Source organism: Leguminivora glycinivorella, chromosome 27 (assembly GCF_023078275.1).
Source record: "Leguminivora glycinivorella isolate SPB_JAAS2020 chromosome 27, LegGlyc_1.1, whole genome shotgun sequence".
In the NCBI taxonomy this organism is placed as follows: domain Eukaryota; kingdom Metazoa; phylum Arthropoda; class Insecta; order Lepidoptera; family Tortricidae; genus Leguminivora; species Leguminivora glycinivorella.
The window spans coordinates 4,198,071-4,220,289 of NC_062997.1; the positions used below are offsets into that span (position 1 = coordinate 4,198,071).

The 22,219-nt window shown below is 34.0% G+C and overlaps 1 protein-coding gene across 1 annotated transcript in view; it reads left to right on the top strand.

The window, feature by feature from the left end:
* Positions 1-4,190: 4,190 nt before the first annotated feature.
* The window catches only part of LOC125240231 (fibroin heavy chain-like), an 86,048-nt gene continuing 68,019 nt past the window's right edge, over positions 4,191-22,219 (top strand). Inside the window, 1 exon segment of the mRNA XM_048148057.1 lies at positions 4,191-4,334. The gene's annotated coding sequence lies outside the window, so the exon portion shown is untranslated.

Here is a 22,219-nt window from a genome sequence, read left to right on the forward strand (position 1 = left end):
AATTTTTTTTTATTTCATTGTATGTTTGAGAAAAGCACTTAAAACGGATTCCCGGCCTCGTATCCCTATCCGAAAAAATCCCCCTCTGACCCCCAACCGCGACATAGTGGACCGATTTTCATGAAACATGGCTAAGAACACTCCCGACTAACTCAGCTTTCAGACAAAAAAAACGAAATCAAAATGGTTCATCCGTTCGGGAGCTACGATGCCACAGACAGACAATCAGACAGACAGACAGACAGACATGTCAATCTTATAACACCCCGTCGTTTTTGCGTCGGGGGTTAAAAAGTAGGTACAATCTGTATGACCACTCCCGCTCCCGCTGAAAGCGCCGTCCACCGAGAGCTACGATGTCACAGACAGACACACACACAGACAGACAGACATACACGTCAAACTTATAACAAAATTTTAATTTTATTTGTGCAATTTAAATTTTATTGTTATTTATTGTTGTTAATTTTATTGTGATTATTTGTGATATTTTATGTGTGTACCGAAATTGTATGATCCCAGTTGGTCGAAATAAAGTCATTTTAATTTAATTTAATAACACCCCGTCGTTTTTGCGTCGGGGGTTAAAAATAAGTTTATATCGAAAAGTTTCAAAAGTTTACACATATGAATCAATATGTTTTTTCCGGTCCATAAGAAATGCATGACTCAGTATAGTCTGACCGACAACAGACAGTAAGTGTCAAGGCTGTCTATACGCTGACGTGATATTTCTCACAACTTGCTGAAATTTAGAGGAACGCAAAAATATATCAAATGGAACGTAATATTATGAAACTAGCTTCGCTTCTCTCGCGTTAGAAAGAGACTAAAAGTAGCCTATGTCACTCTCCATCCCTTCGACTATCTTCTCTTAAAAAATCACGTCAATTCGTCGCTCCGTTTTGCCGTGAAGAACGGTCAAACAAACAGACACACACACTTTCCCATTTATAATATTAAAGTATGGATAGTTAAAGCGCTGGTCGACTATCGATCACGGGTTCGAACCCCGACTCGTACCGATGAGTTTTTTGGAACTTATCTGCGAAATTTCATTATATATTTGCCAGTCGCTTTTCGGTGAAGGAAAACATCGTAAGGAAACCGGACTGATTCCATTAAGGTCTAGTTACCCTTCGGGTTGAAAGTCAGATGGCAGTCGCCTTTCGTAAAACTAGTGCCTACGCCAAATCTTGGGATTAGTTGTCAAAGCGGACTCCAGGCTCCCATGAGCCGTGGCAAATGCCGGGATAACGCAAGGATGATAATTGTGAAATAGTTAAACTAAGTTAGTTGATAAATAACTACATTCTAATTAACACTTAAGTCAAATTATATTCTATTGAAAATATTTCAACTTGCGAACCTCTTAACGGTAGTCACACCACTATAAGATATGTAATTAAAACTTTTACTTAAAATTGAGATAAATGTTTTATCCATACAAAAAAGTCGACCAACGTAATGCCTCACTCGCGTTTAACGCTCGTTGACAGTTGTCATTGAATCGCAACCACGTTTACAGTACATTGCCGCTGGGAAATTTTTCAAAAATTCATTATGGGATGAAAATTAAGATTAACTCAAAAACACCTCTTAATTAATGATAACAATATTGAATTATACGAGTATGCCTGGTTTCATTTATCGCCCTTATTAGGTTTACGCGCTGTATTCTAGAAAATATTTCAACTTGTATCTTAAATAGTCACTCATTTGAGAACCGAAATAATTTTGACCAAGGCCTCCAGTGCAGCTGTCGACCTGCGTGGCCGAGATGCGTTTCCGCTCGGCCAAGGGATGGTCAGGGGCATCTGCCGCGATTGCTTCATTTGAGAGATACGACCTGGTTCCTGATTCCAGTCTCAGGCACTGGAGGCTTTGGTCACTTTTTCTTTCATAAGTTTAATTTATTTCGATCTTAAATTAACTACATACCTAACTAAAATAAGTCAGTTGATAATTAACTACATAGGTACCTCCACAGAGAATTTTACAGTGTATTTTTTTTTACTTGTCGAAGTCGTGAAATTTAATTTCTTCTGCAAAACTTTTTTTTATGTATAACTTATTTTTTCCGTTTTCTCTTTTTATGTTCGCGTGTGCGGTAACACGAATGTGTACACTAAGTGTAATTAAGTACATTTTTTTTATTCAACTTGCCTTGTTAGTGTGCGTGAAACCGTAGAAGCTAAATTTGACCCACTTCCCGGTTTCCGATTGAGCTGAAATTTTGCACACATATGTAAATCACGTGACAATGCAATATTATGGTATCATGGAGCTGATCTGATGATGGAGCAGAAAGGTGGTCATAGGAACTCTGTTATGAAACGTCGTATCCCCATCGAGTAAGGGGTTTTTAGAACCGTCTCGGAGAGCAGTAGATGACTGTTGAAAGAAAGGTACAGTCGGCGATAAAAGCTTGTGCCAAAAATGAAAGGTTTATTCTATCACTACCTGTGAGTTCCTGTAATTGCCTCTTTGTTTGTTATTTGTTGTATTATCTGTGTAAAAAGCTGTTGGTTCTCCTTAAATAAATAATAGGTACCTTAAATAATTAACTTTTTTTATTTCATTTACACTACACACACATCGTACACAGAGCAAATTTTTTACGTATATTAAATTTGAATCAGGCCGTGTGTGGTCGTCACATACAGAGCAAATTTGTTACGTATATTAAATTTGAATCCGGCCGTCTGTGACCTGTTGCGGGAAACTTCAAACGCTACCTTTGACCTTCTTTGCAGATGTATGCAACATTCCTCACGATGTTTTCCTTTACCTAAATTCTTGTAAGAAATATATAGTAATAGTACAATGTGCAACATGGGACGTAAGTTGAATATTGCTAACGAGAGTATGTTAAATCACGACAGCTCTATCAAAATAAATGGAGCATAACCTAACCACAAAATTAAAATTTTGAAAAAACCCCCGACCGTGATATAGTGGACCGATTTTTATGAAACATGGCTAAGAATACTCCCGACTAACTCAGCTTTCAGACTAAAAAAACTAAATCGAAATCGGTTCATCCATTCGGGAGCTACGATGCCACAGACAGACAGACAAACAGACAGACAGACACGTGAAACTTATAACACCCCTTCGTTTTTGCGTCGGGGGTTAAAAACAATGTGCAACATGGGACGTAAGTTGAATATTGCTAACGAGAGTATGTTAAATCACGACAGCTTTCCAGAGCGAGTTACACACAATGTAATGGACACCCGAAACACCGGGGTATGAGGTGCGTTGCCGGCCTTGAAACTTAATCCCCTATTCATAAACAACATAAATAGAGTAGAAAAAATTAAAAAGAGCAAAGGGAAAACGTTTCCTTAAAATTTTCGCCCTATCGGATCAAAATTTCAGGTCACTAAGGTCAGTAAAGTTCGCAAAGATAGACTGTTTAGGCTAGATCGTTCATCAAAATAAATGAAGCATAGCCTAACCACACAATTAAAATTTTGAAAAAAACCCGACCGCGACATAGTGGACCGATTTTCATGAAACATGGCTAAGTACACTCCCGACTAACTCAGCTTTCAAACAAAAAAAACTAAATCTAAATCGGTTCATCCGTTCGGGAGCTACGATGCCAGAGACAGACACACATACAGACAGACAGACAAACGGACAAACACACGTCAAATATATAACACCCCGTCGTTTTTGCATCGGGGGTTAAAATAAGGACGCAAAGAAAAAAGTAGAGTATAAATTAATAAATTTATATTATAGGACATTCTTACACAGATTGACTGAGTCCCCTGTGTTGTGGGTACAACGATATATTATATTAGACGTACAAGAAGGCTTTTTGATTTTTGTCGTCCCGATGTTTCGGGTACTGCATCATGATCACGGAAAACGATATATATAATATAAAATAACCGTGAATATTCAAAACTTATATACATATAAAACATCCATGACTCAGGAACAAATATCTGTGCTCATCACACAAATAAATGCCCTTACCGGGATTCGAACCCGGGACCGCGGCGTAGCAGGCAGGGTCACTACCGACTGCGCCAAACCGGTCGTCAAATAGAATATGTAGAATTATAGAGATAAAGGGTCAAAATGTCCTTTGCAACATTTCCACCCTACAGACCAAGGTCGCAAGGTCACTAAAGGCCGTAAGCTATATAAAAGCGTTAAGGCCGGCACAGACCACTGTTCAAACGCGAGACGACAACGAAACGACGTGCGTGAAAAAAAAACTTTTTTTTTAAATACGGACGCATCCTTATTTCAAATTCAGTGCGGTGTGGTGGTTAGCTGAGTGTGGACGTGTTTTTTTGAACTTTTTTTTTCATGTAAGTAAGTTTTGTTTTTTTTTGTAGTGATAATTTTTAAAGTGGATTTTTGTGCTTTTTTTTGGAGCCCGTTTATGTCTTTAGTACTGCAGGATTCAGTAAAAAATGTGTTAGGTAAAATAAAATATTTTTTTAAATTTATATCTCAAATTAAATATTATATCATGTTAAATTATTATCACTGAATTAAACAAGAATAATTTCAAATAGTTTACACTTCTTAAATACAAAAGAAGGCGTCTTATTATTTCATTGTTCAGTAGAATTTTGATATCGCATTTCATCCGGTGTTTGATTCCCGGCACGTGCTCTTTCAAGAGCTTAAAAGCTTTATTAAAAAATCCGACATAATTTTTTTTTTTTTAATATTTTCATTGATATATATTTTTAAATAGGCTTGTTTCTTACTAGTCAAATCAGCTTCTTTTTAAGAACTGTCAAAACCATTTGCTAATATGGAATTACTATGAAATACTGAGGAGTGACGTCACGGTTAATTCATTTACTTTATATCTTTCTCTTTGACTTATTAAATAGAAATTATGTTTAAACATAACTACTGTCCATATTTTTGTTCTATATAATAATAAAATATTTTATTTTGTGTTTATATAATTTGTATTGTTTTGTATGTGGTTTTGTATTTTACTTTTATAATCGTATTATAAAAAAACCTAGCCTAAGAATGAAAATATTTTATTTTAGGTATAGGAAACTAGCCTATTAAAGTACAAGTAGAAAATTCACACCTCCGGCAGGACTCGAACCTGCGATCTCCTTTGCCGAATCAGTCACTATGACCAACTGCTTTTTTGCTTTTCTTTAGGGTTGACTGATTCGAAAAGGTAATAAGTTCACCTTTTGTGAAATATAGATTAAATAAACAAATATCAATGACATCACTAAAGCGAGGTCAACTATATATTAAAAAAACATTTATGATTTTCACATCTTAACAGAATTTAATGATTATAATTAAAATAAATTAACCTTGAAGTTATGTTTGTTCATCGTTAGCGTGATGTAACATCCAGGTATTAAAATAAACGTATCGAATGTCATCTTATTAAAAAATAATAAAATCAAACATTATTAAATGAAATAAAACTATGGATTATATTGCGTGAATTTACATAAGTACCTAAAACATAATAAATAATAAACTAACTAACTCGGTGTACCCCTTACATTTCATTAAAGTGTCAAAAGGGCCTCTACGCGTTGGCTTCAGCCCCGCGCACGCCTCCCAAAGGTCCGGAACACCATTGTTCCGTGATGGGAAAGACATACAATAAACTAAAACTAACTTATGTAAATTATAAATATTTCAAAAGTACTTACACACTAAAAATTACATTAAATTATTTTAATGTTGAAATTATTTAAATCTATACTTTTTGATTTATTTTATCGCAAAACGGATTTGCATGTAAAAGAAAAAAAAAACGTAATTATGGCTTAATGACTCAGACAGTTTCGATGAGAGCCCCTTTTTTTAATTTCTTAATAACCTATATTTGTGTGCATGTACATTATTGCAGAAAACTAAAAAAAAAAATGATAAATAATTGAACATCCTGTATATCGTTTTGTAAATGCAGTTATCCTTTATATAACTATGATGCAAACGATTTCCAATTTAACACCTCGTCGCGATGTGTTTTACGTCAATCTTATAATTGTACTTGAGAATAAATTGAGTTTTAATTGTAAAAAAAAAATTATAAAGGAAAAAATCCTTACCGGTGGCTAACAAGTATATGGACCAGCTGATGGTCAGTAGTCACCGCGTAGCCTATGGACGCATGTATATTTATCATATAAGATTTTTGTATGATTTTTATGAAACTGTTCTAAAGCAAGTTTTAATTTATAGACAAATTAAAACGTTTTTAAACAGTTAAGTAAATTAAATAAAACATAATAATATATTCTATAAAAATAGTTACACCAATTACACCATTAGTATAAAATTATTATAAGAAGTATGTAACTTACTTTCAAATTAGATCACCTTTGTAATTTTAAGAACAAAAAATGTTTACTCATATTATTTTATAAGTAATTTATTTACACTTCGAAGCGTAATTATCATTAAGGTTCTCTTTTTAAAATAATTTTATTAAAAAATACACACCAAAACAAAAGAATTCCAAAAAAAATCGGCAATATTCCCGCATCCGGAATGGCAATATTTCCCAAAAAAACACATGAAAGATTCTATAGATATGCAAATCGCATGTCGTAGTATGCTTATTTTACACACGTTGCTAAAGAGTGGCGATTGTTTGCGTTGAGACCTCACTTGAGTATGTGAAATCAATTTTATGCCACATGTTACTTATGTGACATTGGTGACCACACATTTTGTGATGGACTAATGAACTTTGCGAGTAACTTAACCTATTAATTGGCTATTAGGCGTTTTACATCATCCGATCCGATATCGGTTGTAGGCAAAAATGGTGCTTTTAATTTAAAAGATATCGGTTCCACATTCGATACCCGATAGAATAAGTTGAAAACACATTTACGGGACCCAATCGAATTAAATTGAGTTTTTACATGTATGTATATATAAGTATTTATATATATTATATATATCGTTGTCTGAGTACCCATAACACAAGCCTTCTTGAGCTTACCGTGGGGCTCAGTCAATCTGTGTAAGAATGTCCTATCATTTTTTTTTTACATCCGATGACGTGCGACAGACGTATTTAATATTAATCTCCCAATATGGTTTAGAATATACTTAAAATACATAGTACAAGAACAGAAGGCTCACTCCTTTGATGTTCGTAAAATGCCGTCATTCTAAATTCTTACCTACATTAAGACGCTGACAGCACCCAATGATCTTGACGCTAGCGTACACTGTCTAATCGTATGGGAGTAAGTGAGAGCGCGATGTCACTAAAAGAGGGCGGCTAGGTACGAAAAGTGCGGAAAAATATTCAAATAAAATAGAAAGATGCATTATTTGAGCAAAATGTTTCGTCGGTGTTTTAGATATGTATGTATTTGTTATTATATTATATTAACTAAACACAATTAAGTGAATAATTGAACGACACAGAACCGTTTAATGACGAACTCGAGACCAATCTTTGCAATTTTTTTCTATCAAGCCAATTTCATTAAATATATGTATAAAACAAATAACAAACTTATACTAAGTAAAAAATTATTAATTTAATTTACTTGCCTTACTAAGATTAATAGTTTGTCTTAAAAAACTGCACAAGTAACATCAATTTTACGCAATTGGGTGTTGTCAGCCCCTTAACAAACGGACCGAACTCAAGCAGCCGACACTGAGTTCTAATGCGCCGCGCTAAGGTCACTGTATGGGCCGTGCATTCGCGGCCACCGGCATGTACGTAAGTGCATGGCGAATTTATCAATGAATTCATTCATAATTTCTCCATGCGATTTAGCAGCTCACTGTTCAGTCAGCTGCAGAGAAAAGTAGACCCCCTTGCATACAAATCTGTATGCAAGATGGTCTACTTTTTACTGCTGACTATACTTGTAGCTCGGCGAAAGAATCGCGGAGTGAACCCCTGCTATAAATGTGATAAGAACTAGAGATGGGCCGAATATTCGGCAAATATTCGGTATTCGGCAAGTTTTTCAATGTTCGTATTCGGCCGAATAATTCGGTTGCATTGCCGAATATTTACCGAATAAACAAAGTAAATAACTAATGAAGATCTTACGTATTCCATTGAATAATAAGCTCCTATTTTAATAGCTTTCTAAGGAATTACTTAAAAGATGTAATTACCTATGCGTCAAAATATTAGGTAGGTACAATTATTTTGTAAAAAAGTTAAAAAACCGTAGTTTAAGAGTTAAGAAGAGTTCAGAGTTGTTTTAACTAAGTTTTAGTTATCCATTAAATCATAAGAACATAGTTTTAATGAACATCCGCTTTAAAAATATGTCGAAACCGAATATTCGGCCGAATGTTCGGTTCGGTAAGAGCTGAACCGAATGTTCGGCCGAATATTCGTATTCGGCAAAGTCCATATTCGGCCCATCTCTAATTAAGAACCCTTCTGAAATGGAAAGTCACATGAATATGTAAATGAGGAGTACTTATATGGCAAATATTAGTCTTGCAGATGCGTTTAGTTTCAAGTGACCGTCTAATGACCATCGTAAAATTGTTGGCGGTAAAATTACTACTTAGGACCCCTACCACGAGTTTCACACTGACATATTCATATGTAATGTAAACGTCAGATCGGATAACCTAACCTAATCTAACCACAAAATTAAAATTTTGGAAAAACCCCGCGACATAGTGGACCGATTTTCATGAAACATATATGGCTAAGAACACTCCCGACTAACTCAGCTTTCAACCAAAAAAACTGAACCTAAATTGGTTCATCCGTTCGGGAGCTACGAAGCCACAGACAGACACACACACACAGACAGCCAAATAAACACTCGTCGTTTTTGCGTCGGGGGTTAAAAATAGAAATAACCAAATATTTAGTACAGAGCTGGAATCGAACGCGCACAGATACCTACCTAGACCGCGCAGCCATCCAGTCACAGTGGCATGGATAGGATTTTCTATATTTATTTGAATAAACATGTTTCATATATGTAGTTTCAATGGCTGCACAGACATCACAGTGCGACAACAATTATATGAAAATTTAATATGTTGGCGTAAAATTCACTGTCAAATTTAATTTTTGATTGTGGGTTGACTAAATGCATGAAAAATTAAAAATTTTGAGCTTACACAAAGAAAAATCGTAAGAATAAGGCGCGTGGTACACTAAAGTAATTTATTAATTACTTTAGTGTACCACGCGCGCGCGTGGCTTGCGCGTGGCGTGGCTTGTGCCGTTTAGTTCATTGATCGGAGCGCTCCGATCTCGTTCAATCGCTCCCACGAACTAGTTCGCTCTTTTAGGTCTTTGCTCATTTAGTTCAGTCAGACCAGCGACCACTACGGTAGGAAAGATCAGAACGAATGGGATCGACTAGTGTCAAAATGATACGAATATTCCACAGATAATATCAATTCCAGGCCGAAAGGTTGTAAGTAACCGAATCTTAATATGAAAACTTGACGTTTTTGTGTCGCTTTGCTAAATAGCTCGCTCTCGGTCGGCGCAGTCACACACTCGTTCTCGATCCAAACCGTTCGCGCTCGCCGATCCTATACTGAACTAAATGAGCAAAGACCGATTCACAGCGCACGGAAAGATTCAGTTCATTTCGGTCATTGATGGGATTTTATTCCTAACAGTTCATAGTTCGTGAACGACACAAGTCTAGTAATTAATATAATAAGATGTTTTAGGAAATAAATACAAAGATTAACGAAGTATAAGATAAGAACCAGTTCACACCAGATGCAATTCTTTCATCTTATTTAATTTATAGAAAAGAAAGAAAGAAAGAAAAGGCATTTATTGCAACCAAAAAGAAAAAGAATATGACACTTACATACTAAACAGTACAAAATCAGTTACATGGGGTTTGGTTTGTGGTTGCAAGAGGACACCACTCAGCATGTGCTCTGGCACCGATGGTGCCACAGCGCTGGTCTTCCGTGGTATAGGTACCTGTATTTCAGTTTTTTTATGTAGAAAAAACAGTAGTTGCAATTTGTAATTTTTTTGAAGTTATAGATTTTTTGTTATAGGACATAATTCATTATTTTATAAAATATTCTCAAATCTTACAAAAATATTTATTTTAACATAATTATTTAAGACTATTTTAAGCACTTTTCTATATTTACTTTACAAAATATAGATAGATAGAATACTCTTTATTGGCACACCTCAGCAAAAGATACAGTGGATACAAAACAAATGATCATAAATAGAGGCAGACAACAGGCGGTCTTATCGCTAAAGAGCGATCTCTACCAGTCAACCTTTGGGTAGCAGAAATAAAAAAAACATAAAAAAAACTAAAATAAAAAAAATATAACAAAAAAAAAATTTAAAATAAAATTGACGATTATAAAATATTATATTGTTATTCTCACGCTTTATATGTCAGTAAAATATTACATATTAATTTGAAGCTTTAATAAATAATGTATTAGGACGTCCTCACATTCTTCGACTCATTCACACAGCTGCGTCCCCATAAATTACAATAACAAACATATGTCATAAATTCAGGGTTACAGAAATAAAACTCAGATTTTTACTGGTTACCTTAAGACGATACGATACAGGTCAATCCTCCATACAAACGCTCTCGACTATTTCCTCCCTGGTTTTTGAAGATAGAGCAGTGATTTTTTCAACACAGATTATTATTATTTTTATCTGTGTCTGACCGTTTTGATTTTTTTGCTATTTTCATTTTAAAAGACGCTAGAGCCAATCAAACATTTCTAAAAACGGCCTTTTTCAATATGGCTCAAAGAAAAGTGTGATACTCAAGATCGGTAACAATTAGCCAAATAGTCTAAACGGTCTGACACAGATTATTTCATTGTTATTCAGATTCTCAAATTTTGTTCCGTTTAAATAAGTTTACAAGGAGAAAACCTTGATTTAAAAAATGTTTCGCAATATCTTTTAACTGAGTTGTTCTTAATGGACATTTTTTCTTCAATAAATCTAGTTAATAACACTAGTGTATTTAACTGAAATTCCCAAATTGAAAGGGAAACTCCTTTCCATGTTAGCATTTTCGCTCCCGTTGCGTTTTAAGGACTATAAATATTAAACATGTTTAAGTAGTTCAGTTAAGTGCCCGCGTAGTGACGGGCTAAGAATTTCACCACCCCCTTTCTTCCCTTAAGTTTCGTAAAAGTCGACTGTGGGATATGGGTTAAATTGTGGCATAGGCGAGAGGCTGGCAACCTGTCACTGCAATGTTACAATTTCGTTTTCATTCGACCCCTTATTTGCCAAGAGTGGCACTGAAACTTGAGTAGTTTCATGTGTTCTGCCTACCCCTTTATGGGAAACAGGCGTGATTGTATGTTGTAATGTGAATTGTGGGCTAGCAATCTGTCACTGCAACATGATAATTTCGTTTCCTGTCATCACCATAATTAATGAGGGCAACACTAAAACTTGATCAGTTTCATGTACTCTGCTTACCCCTTTTGGGAAGTAAAGGTGTGACTTTATTAAAAAAATATTTTGAAAATACAATAAAAAGTTATGTGCTACAGTTTTCATATTTTGCCGCCTAGTGTATTTCTGACCTTTGTCTTTTGCTTTTTAATCATGTTTTACACTAAACGCAGTTAAAAACAAAAATACGAAAATGAGGTTAATCGTTTCTCTTTATCCTTAAAGTTGAACTATAAAAACAATGGAACTTTAGTCACAAACAGTTCTAGTAAAGGAATACATAATTAACATTGAAATAAAGTTGTAAACACTAATTATGGTTAATAGCCTGATTTTGCCTATTTCTCAGCAGATTTTCGCACAGATAAAGTTTATTGATAGACACAGTTTTATACACTATTTAAGTGCAATTTTAAGTCATATACATTTTTCATAAACAGAACTAAGCATTACAGCCATTTTGGCCTACATTTGGATTTCGTACCTATTTAATTAACTGCCTACAAAAAAAAACAGAAAGGTTTTTAATTATGATGATGTCGAGACAGCAACGCATTTGTCTCTGTAGTTACTATGAGTATTCGCTCAAAGGTTGACTGGAAGAGATCCCTTATAGGAATAAGTTTGCCTTTGTACATAACTATACTATATTTCTATGTGTTAACTTGTCTTATCTACAATAAAGTGTTTACATACATACTATTTACCATTAGACAGACCAAATGCTTTTTTATAACCTACATAAAAAAAAATAAAAGGCCGATTGCCCGGATTCGTACAAACTCGTTTCGCATAATTGTTTTTCACATAAATTCACATACTGAGTCAGTGTCCGTCTGCCTTTACGCGCATCCGTGATGACGTCACGACTCGATTGCGTAACGCAGGATCGATCGTGCTGATAATCGACTGGAGTCGATTGTGGCAAAAAGGACAATTTGTGACACGCTCCGCTTGTTGTGGTAATTAGGAAGACATGTTGATTGTGTAAGGGTTAAAGGGATAGATGTGTTAGGATTTAAAGAACCCATTTTTTAGGGTTCCGTAGTCAACTAGGAACCCTTATAGTTTCGCCATGTCTGTCTGTCCGTCCGTCCGTCCGTCCGTCCGTCCGTCCGTCCGCGGATAATCTCAGTAACCGTTAGCACTAGAAAGCTGAAATTTAGTACCAATATGTATTTCAATCACGCCAACAAAGTACAAAAATAAAAAATGGAAAAAAATGTTTTATTAGGGTACCCCCCTTACATGTAAAGTGGGGGCTGATATTTTTTTTCATTCCAACCCCAACGTGTGATATATTGTTGGATAGGTATTTAAAAATGAATAAGGGTTTACTAAAATAGTTTTTTGATAATATTAGTATTTTCGGAAATAATCGCTCCTAAAGGAAAAAAAAGTGCGTCCCCCCCCTCTAACTTTTAAACCGTATGTTTAAAAAATATGAAAAAAATCACAAAAGTAGAACTTTATAAAGACTTTCTAGGAAAATTGTTTTGAACTTGATAAGTTCAGTAGTTTTTGAGAAAAATACGGAAAACTACGGAACCCTATACTGAGCGTGGTCCGACACGCTCTTGGCCGGTTTTTTTCATTCATGATAACCTAACCACAAAATTTAAATTTTGGAAGAACCCCCGACATAGTGGGTGGACCGATTTTCATGAAACATGGCTAAGAACACTCGCGACTTTTTGTGAGTGTTCTTAGCCATGTTTCATGAAAATCGGTCCACTATGTCGCAGTCCGGGGTTTTTTTCAAAATTTTAATTTTGTGGTTAGGTTATTACTTTAATCCTTTTTGTTTACTATATCGGATAGGATCGTATAACTACATTACACTGTAACAATGATCTAGGTTGTCTGGAAGAGATCGCTCTTTAGCGATAAGACCGCCTCTTGTTTTACCTCTTAAGTTGTTGTGTATACTTACTATATTGTTTCCTGTATTGAGGTGTGCAATAAAGAGTATTTGTATTGTATTGTATCTAATAGAGTGAAATTTTACAAGACGGACACCAGAAAAGTGTCAAGTGGGAGTCAAGTCATGAGCAGTGACTGGTATCTTGTATGCCCCAAAATATACTATGTTAACGAATCGTGTATTACAATTAGCATACCAATTAAACGCTATCAGATTATGCAGTAGCCGCCAATTATAATTACATTGAATATCTTCTGTATGTCAATTACGAAATATTCTGAGACAGGTTTTTGGACTCTTAAGTGGTGTTTGGCGGTGAACCTTTGATTTTAATGAATCTATCAATATAAATAAATCAAAGTAAGTATACAGCTTAATAACTAGCTTAGATTGAGATGGCTCTTAAGGGGTTGTACCAAGGATGCTGGCGGTATTTTCTCGTAGTATGTATTTACAATGATGATACGTTGTGCGAGGAATTTGCCAGCTCTTCGGTCAAAAGTAAACATTATTCCAATTCTATTATGATTTTGTGATTTCTGAAAGGTTTTTATCCGAACAATAAATTCGAAAAGATTTATCGAAAAAAACATCGTGAGGAAACCGGACTAATTCAATAAGTCGCTTTCGTAAAAACTAGTACCCAAATCGGATTAGTTGTCAAAAGGTCAGAGCCGTGGCAAATGCCGGGATAACGCTTTCGTGAAAAAAAGATTTTGCAGACTACGCTTGCAAATATTGGGATATATTACATAGTTGTTATAAACGGACCCCGAGGTGGAATGAAAAACCGTGGCAAATGCCACGAGCGAAGCGATAACGAACAAGGAGGAAAATGATGATGAAAACTTAACGCAAAAAATGCGTTTATTTTCCAAGTAGCAGACATCTTTATTACTAATTCACCTAATTTTATCTTTAAAGCAGCAATCCAATAGTTTTTACCCGGGTATTTAAGGACAAAACATATTTCAGCTAAAAAAATATTTATTTATCATAAACACATAGGACTACTATTAAATATTTGTAACTTTCTGAATAATCTGACACTTGTCTTGTCTGCAATATTTTGTCTTCATTTTTAAAACAAATCATGAATATTTTATTTTTTGAGAACGGATTTACATAGCTTGTATTTATATATAAACTAGCTAGACTTTATTAACATACTTACCAGATATTTTCTTAATGACGCATAGCTGATATTAGATTATAAAGAACCGGCCAAGAGCGTGTCGGGCCACGCTCAGTGTAGGGTTCCGTAGTTTTCCGTATTTTTCTCAAAAACTACTGAACCTATCAAGTTCAAAACAATTTTCCTAGAAAGTCTTTAGAAAGTTCTACTTTTTGATTTTTTTAGGATATTTTTAAAAATATTAATATTATCAAAAAAGATTTGAGTACGCACTTTTTTTTTTAGGAGCGATTATTTCAGAAAATATTAATATCGTCAAAAAAAAATATTAGCGATCTGAGTAAACCCTTATTTATTTTTAAATACCTATCCAAAAATATATCACATGTTGGGGTTGGAATGAATAAAAATATCTGGAATGAAAAACTGGTATTCAAATAATTTAACTTGGGCTGGGTAGCTATTCTGCGTTATTACTAATTAAATATTTAACTACATATATAATCCCTATTTTTTACTTATAAAAACAATAAAAAATGTTATATTTCTAAATCTTAATAAAAGCGACTATTGTAGGTACTGTATTTCTCGGCCCAGTATGCATTAAGCTGTAAGTACGTTCCGATTCAAACTATCTGAGTATAAAAGAAGACATCTCACCTCCCTAGCGCATATTGTTTACTTAAATTAAATACTATCTGTGCACACATGTTTAGAGTTATAGGCCAGCTCAGTAGGTACTTTAGTAAAATTGTAATGTATTTTTTCTCAAACATGAAATGAAATATTGTCTTTACGTTCCTTAAAATGGGCTGGGAAGTATCGCTTTTTGGGCGCAACAACTCGAGAGGTCTGTAAAGGGATTTCATATTATTTTTAGGCCTGCAAAGTAACTTTTTTTAGGCCTTTTTAGGCCTAGCCCTTATAGTTTCGCCATGTCTGTCTGTCCGTCCGTCCGCGGATAATCTCAGTAACCGTAAGCACTAGAAAGCTGAAATTTGGTACCAATACGTATATCAATCACGTACAAAAATAAAAAATGGAAAAAAATGTTTTATTAGGGTACCCCCCTACATGTAAAGTGGGGGCTGATATTTTTTTCATTCTTTTTTGTTGGATAGGTATTTAAAAATGAATAAGGGTTTACTAAGACCGTTTTTTGATATAAAAACCATATGTTTAAAAATATGAAAAAAATCACAAAAGTTTTATAAATACTTTCTAGTCCTTTTTTGAGATATTTTTTTTTGGTTTTTTTATTTCATTGTATGTTTGAGAAAAGCACTATACATGCCTCGGCGTGAAAACGGATTCCCGGCCTCGTATCCCTATCCGGCCATACGGTATATACCCACTTGGCCGGAAATCCTCATTTTCCCGGCCTCTGATGTAATGTAATATTCTATTAATGTCTGTAACTTGTTTTGTGAGCCAAAAAATATACATAAACAGATTCAAATTAAGACTATGTAATTTCAATTTGGAATTAAAAGAAATGCAGACATTCATTTGACTATTCAATGACATTATTACGTGCTGTTATATTCTAAAATTAGTAAACTAAATAAATCTACAATAGTACGTGATATCACGTAAACCAAACATACGGAGACGGACAAATATTTACTTAGTTTTGAACAAAAGATTAATGTATAATTAATCGTCAAGTAAAAAACTATTGACACAACTACTCAATCACACTTCATTCAACGCATTACTTGGCTACCGAAGGTCAAAAAAATGCAAAAAATATGATCAGTTTCTAAAAATATGGATTTCTGTCGATCACGGTATTCCGTCATCGGTGGTATGTAATCATTGGAGTTTTTGTGTGTTTTTTTGTTTTTCTGTGTACTATACTGTTTTATTACATATATTTGTATAATTTATTAATTAATATAGCTGGCGAAATATTCTTGTAAAATAAAATTTACTTCGGGAATTATTGCCGATTTGGCAAAAAGATTTCAGGTTGTATATTTTTCATTTATTCTGTCGTATTATTATTTAGATAATACACATTATGAACATAAATATATGTTCTTAATTGAAGTTGTAGCGGGATATAATATAATCGTGACCTCAATTTTTATTTTGTATAAAAATCGTGAAAGTTTAAAACAGTAGGTATATTTTCGTGTATGTTTTTATACATTACAGTATTTATGTATATGTATGTATATCACTTGCAAAAGTGGATGTCGAATTTGTCAATGAATTCATTCATAATTTCTCTATGCACTTTTGCAGCTGATAGTACCTCAGGCTACAGAACTGTAATAGCTGAGCATTTCTTTTCATTTTTTGCCACTTTTATGAAGTGTGATATTAAAAAAAAATGCTATTTCTACTCAGAATTACTAGCTTTTTCATTCCTAGTAGTTAAAAAAATTGTCTCATACGATTTTTTCTTATATTGTTACCATTTTCCGTACATGTTGTATGGGGTAACAAAAGAGGAAAGTAACAAAAATGTATGAAATTCTGGGACACTTTTTGTCTCCCAGTGAGATTGAAAGTACTCGTGATTCTGAGTACAATTGACCTATAATTCTCTAAAACAATCAACATTTTTTTCTTGGCAAAAAAAAGAAATGCTCCGCTCGGCATGTGCAAGCATCCATAGGCTACGGCCATGGAATTATGAATACTCGTCACATATTTGTATCCTAGCCGATGGTATTCGTGAAACTTGTTTTTAAGAAGACCGGACCCCGTTTGCCTTTGGTTGCGCAAGCGTTGCGACAGGCGAATCTTCAAGTGTGTCGCGTCCCGTGATATTTTGTTAACGACTGTGAAGACAAGATTGAAATTTACTACGGTATTCAGCCTCAAATTTTTATCCTAAACATAAACTTTTTTAACCCCCGACGCAAAAACGACGGGGTGTTATAAGTTTGACGTGTCTGTCTGTGTGTGCCTGTCTGTCTGTTTGTTTGTCTGGCTGTGTGTGTGTCTGTCTGTGACATCGTAGCTCCCGAACGGATGAACCGATTTAGTTTTTTTTGTACGAAAGCTCAGTTAGTCGGGAGTATTCTTAGCTATGTTTTATGACACGCGGTCCACTATGTCGCGGTCGGGGGTTTTTCAAAATTTTAATTTTGTGGTTAGGTTAGTTACAATTGCTTCGCCAAACTGGACAAAGTTTAAGTTTAGTTTACTGACGAATAGTACGCTTAAACTTGTTCTGTATAATTTATTTACGCATTGTAGGGTTGCTGGTAAATAAGTCGTCTTTTCTGTGGACAATACAAAAGTTAATTATAGTATTTTATGCAACTGGTGGTTAAAAGAGGTCAAAAAAGGTGAGTGGCGTGGGTAACAATTTGAGGCGAAGCCGAAAATTGTTAATAAAGACGCCACGGGCATTTTTTGACTCAGTTAAACACCGTTGCATTCTTTTTCTACGACCAAGCACTTATTTTGAAAGAAAATTATAAATCAACAAATACCTACTTTCAGTCATCTTAGTTATCTAGTGGACCGCCTACCATTTTGAATAAATGCAGTTTGTGTGCAAACATGAAAATAAAACTGTCTATGGTATGGTTCTTTGAAGCCTGGCCACTAAGACGAATCGAGCCGAGTTGAATCGAGTTCTCATACATTTGAATGCGATTCGACGCGTCGCCAATGAACGCAGCAGAAAACGAAGGAGTCTCGACTCTGCGAATTGGTTTGTTAAGTTGGTAGCAATGTATTTACTGAACTGTAACAGCTATATCGTGCTACTTCTACTAAATGTTTTCAGGGTATAGACTAGATAGACTTGTCCTGACATCTTTTATGTAGGGTTTTTAAGTTCTATGCACGACCTTGTAACTCACGAACGGACAGTACGGGAGTAGAAAAAAATTTTAAATATACAGATTCCAAAAAGGACACTTTTAAAGTCAATTAATTTCATGAATTTCGTGATGTGTTACTTTAAGCCCATAACTTTGATAATCCCGGACTGTATTCATATTTTCAGTTTATTTTTATATCAATGAGGAGTACACTGATATATTTAATATTGTTAATTCAATAAAATATAAAAATAAACCCATAAACATGATTTGACAGTTTCTCATTAATCTGATACCCGGATATCAACTATAGCAGAATATATGATTTATTGGATTTTAATGGAAAATTAACATAAATAAACAATATAAGCAATATGCCTGCTAAATTATTCCAAAACAATATTTAAGACTATGTTGAATTGTGATAATACTCACTGTAAAAACATTATCTATTTAATAAAAGTTGGATTATAAATTGTGCCGCCAAATATAACTAAGTCATATTATAAATTATGGATTATATATTAAGTGGATTGTCCATTACTGCATTAAACAGTGCGTGTTTTATTTAATTAACACAAAATATTTTTAATTCAGTTAAATATACTCAACTTAATTTCATTCATTTATAAATAAAATATTTTGTAAAAATATTAATATAACAGACATGCATTAACCAATTTATTGAATGTTATGCTATTACTATATAAATGAACCTCCATCGTCATATAACACTGACACTATCATAACAAAGTCATAATATGTTAGATATCACTTTCATTATTATGTAAACGGATTACATGTGGTGCTTAATCAAACTGACAAATACTGTCAATGCAATTTGTTAGCTTTATCTGGGTTATACAATATATTATGTTGTTAATATGTAGTGGTGAAATAAGATGAAGGGCTGTCGGGGTCAATGTTCCCGCCCCAGAGATCACGGTTTCATAAAAAAAATGTTAAACTATGTTGGTGTTAATGAGATGTTTCAATCTGTCGCAATGTGGAAATATTGCCAACTGAGGTATAACTAGGCCTATAACTGGTTCCCATTTCTACATGTGTACCATTATGATTTTAAGAAAACTTTTAGAAACAAAATACTGTTTTTCTAATAATAGTAATAATGTTTGTAGTGGAATCCATACTAATATTATAAATGGGAAAGTATGTGTGTCTGTTTTTTTGTCCGTCATTCACGGCGAAACGGATCGACGAATTGACGTGATTTTTTAAGACGATACAGGAGGGGTCAATTCTCCATACAAACGCTCTCGACTATTTCCTCCCTGGTTTTTGAACATAGAGCTTTTTCAACACGGATTATTAACATTTTTATTTGTGTCGGACAGTTTTGATTTTTTTTTCTCAAAATTTCCAAAAATGGCCTTATTGATTATGGCGCAAAAAAAGGTGTGGAATTCAAAATTGGTAACAATTAGCCAAAAAAACTAAACGGTCCAACATAGATTATTTCATTGTTATTCAGATTCTCAAATTTCGTTACGATTGATTAAGTTTTGAAGGAGAAAAAAGATTTGATTTTTTTTTCGATAAATCTAGTCAATAACACTAGTATATGTATTTAACTAAAATTCCCAAATTGGAAGGGTGCCTCCTTTCCATTTTAGCATTTTCGCTCCTGTAGCGTCTTAAGCAGTTAGAAAGCTACAAAACCTTAGATATTCATATTAAAATTATTTAATTTGAGTATTATTTTCATTCGAGATGGCTCAACCTGGTACCATACTAAAGAATAAATCAATTTATTTAATATCTGTGGGACACAACACGTCATCAGTATCAAAGACTCGTGAATCCAAATCAGGCATTTTCCTTCAAAAAATCCATAAAAACTTAATCTAAATAGATTCATCTGCATACTCGTCACTGTATGAATGTAAACTAGTTTCTTATACGGTAACATTCAGATTTGTAATCAACAGTTTTATTACAAAATTATTATGTTGTTTTTGTTCTAAACAACATTTAATGTTGTATTATTATTCTTGAGTCATCCTATTAAAAGGTTCTTCAAGAAATTTAGTACCTAGTATCTGTCGTTGGTTTCTATTTCAACCATTTCAAGGTATACTTTACCTAACATAGCGCGGCGATCATTTTGTATATTCAATGTTGTGCATATCGTCCTAAAATTTCTAGACCGTTGGGCATTTAATCAATACTAATATTATAAATGGGAAAGTGTGTGTGTGTGTTTGTTTGTCTGTCTTTCACGGCAAAACGGAGCGACGATTGACGTGATTTTTTATGTGGAGACAGTTGAAGGAATGGAGAGTGACATAGGCTACTTTTTGCCTCTTTCTAACGCGGGCGAAGCCACGGGCACAAGCTAGTCTACTGTAAATATTTAAAATCGAGTGAACAAAACCACTGGATTCCACATTTTAAAATAAACATCGCACATGGGTCATTATTTTCAACAGATTTCGGGTGACGAGTTCGTCAACTCGAAACCAAAAATAACAGGACTCTAATACAACATTATTATTATAAATAACATAAAAATAAAATTCCTCAGCTTCAATATTGCATTGACAAATCTTAGTCCTCTAACCTCTGTCAAATTAATGTTAAGGAAAACTCGCGCTTGGCTGTCGAAACTCCGGCTATTAAGTCTTGAATAAATTTACAATTATTGCGAATCCGGGTGGACACGTTGAGACGAACAAACAACAGTGTGAAATTGTTAAATTTTTGTGTGATTCTTGGAAGTAGCGATTTAGATAATCGATGATTTGGCATAAAAGACTGAGCGAAGAAAAGTAGGTATTTTAAGTCTTTTTGTTTTTTAAAGAAATAGCTCCAATAATTTAAATCTAGCAATAGCTATTAAATTAAAATAAAAAAGAAAAAAAAAGTAATATATATTCAATTAAAAAAATATTTATTTTCATAGCATACCTTTAGGCATTCGTTATGTTGTCTCGAATTGCGAACTACTTAAGTTAATCTGCGATGAAGAAGGTCATCGTTATCTTGTTTTGTTATACTTATTGTTTTTGGCAATATTCCCCATAAAAAATCCGGACACGTTCACACAGATTGTGTTATATCGCCTGACATCAGCCTGGTTAAAATTGTGTTAATTACGGTGTGATAATGGTTCTTTTGGCCGTTCTATTTTTGATATAAAGTAATAAAAATGAGTCAGCCTTCATGTAGGACGCTAGCTTAATAGAGTTATTAAACCTGGGTTGTTCTATTTTTATTGCCTACAGAATATTAACTATATAATTTGAAGAAAGAAAAAAAAACACATATTAGCATTTTTTATTCATACTATCAAAGTAAATTCTTGTAAATACTTACTATGACAATTTTGATAAGTGCCAACATAAAATTTGCATGACAATGTAAAACATAGGTAACATAATGATAATATATATATTCACTATCGATATCATGACGACAAAAGTCGTCATAACATCTTCTTTAATTTTAACATCTAAGGGTTTCAATTCTGATAATGTGTATAAGATTTCAAAATATTGTATTTCCAAAAAAGTGACGTGTTAAATTGTTTTTTTTTTTTATTAACATGATCATATACCTATCTGTGCCTGTGCTGTGACGGGTTAAGAATTTCACCACCCCCTTTCTTCCCGTGGGTGTCGTAGAAGGCGACTATGGGATATGGGTTAAATTGTGGCGTAGGCGAGAGGCTGGCAACCTGTCACTGCAATGTCACAGTTTTGTTTTCTTTTAACCCTTTATTTGCCAAGAGTGGCACTGAAGCTTTAGTAGTTTCATGTGTTCTGCCTACCCCTTTATGGGATACAGGCGTGAATGTATGTATGTATGTATATACCTATCTAATAATATTTACTCGGATTGAGCCTAGTTAGAATAAGAGGTACAAGGGCATGGTAACAGAAGGCGTAACCTCTAATCATAATGGATGTACCCATCAGAGATAAGGTTAACACATATGA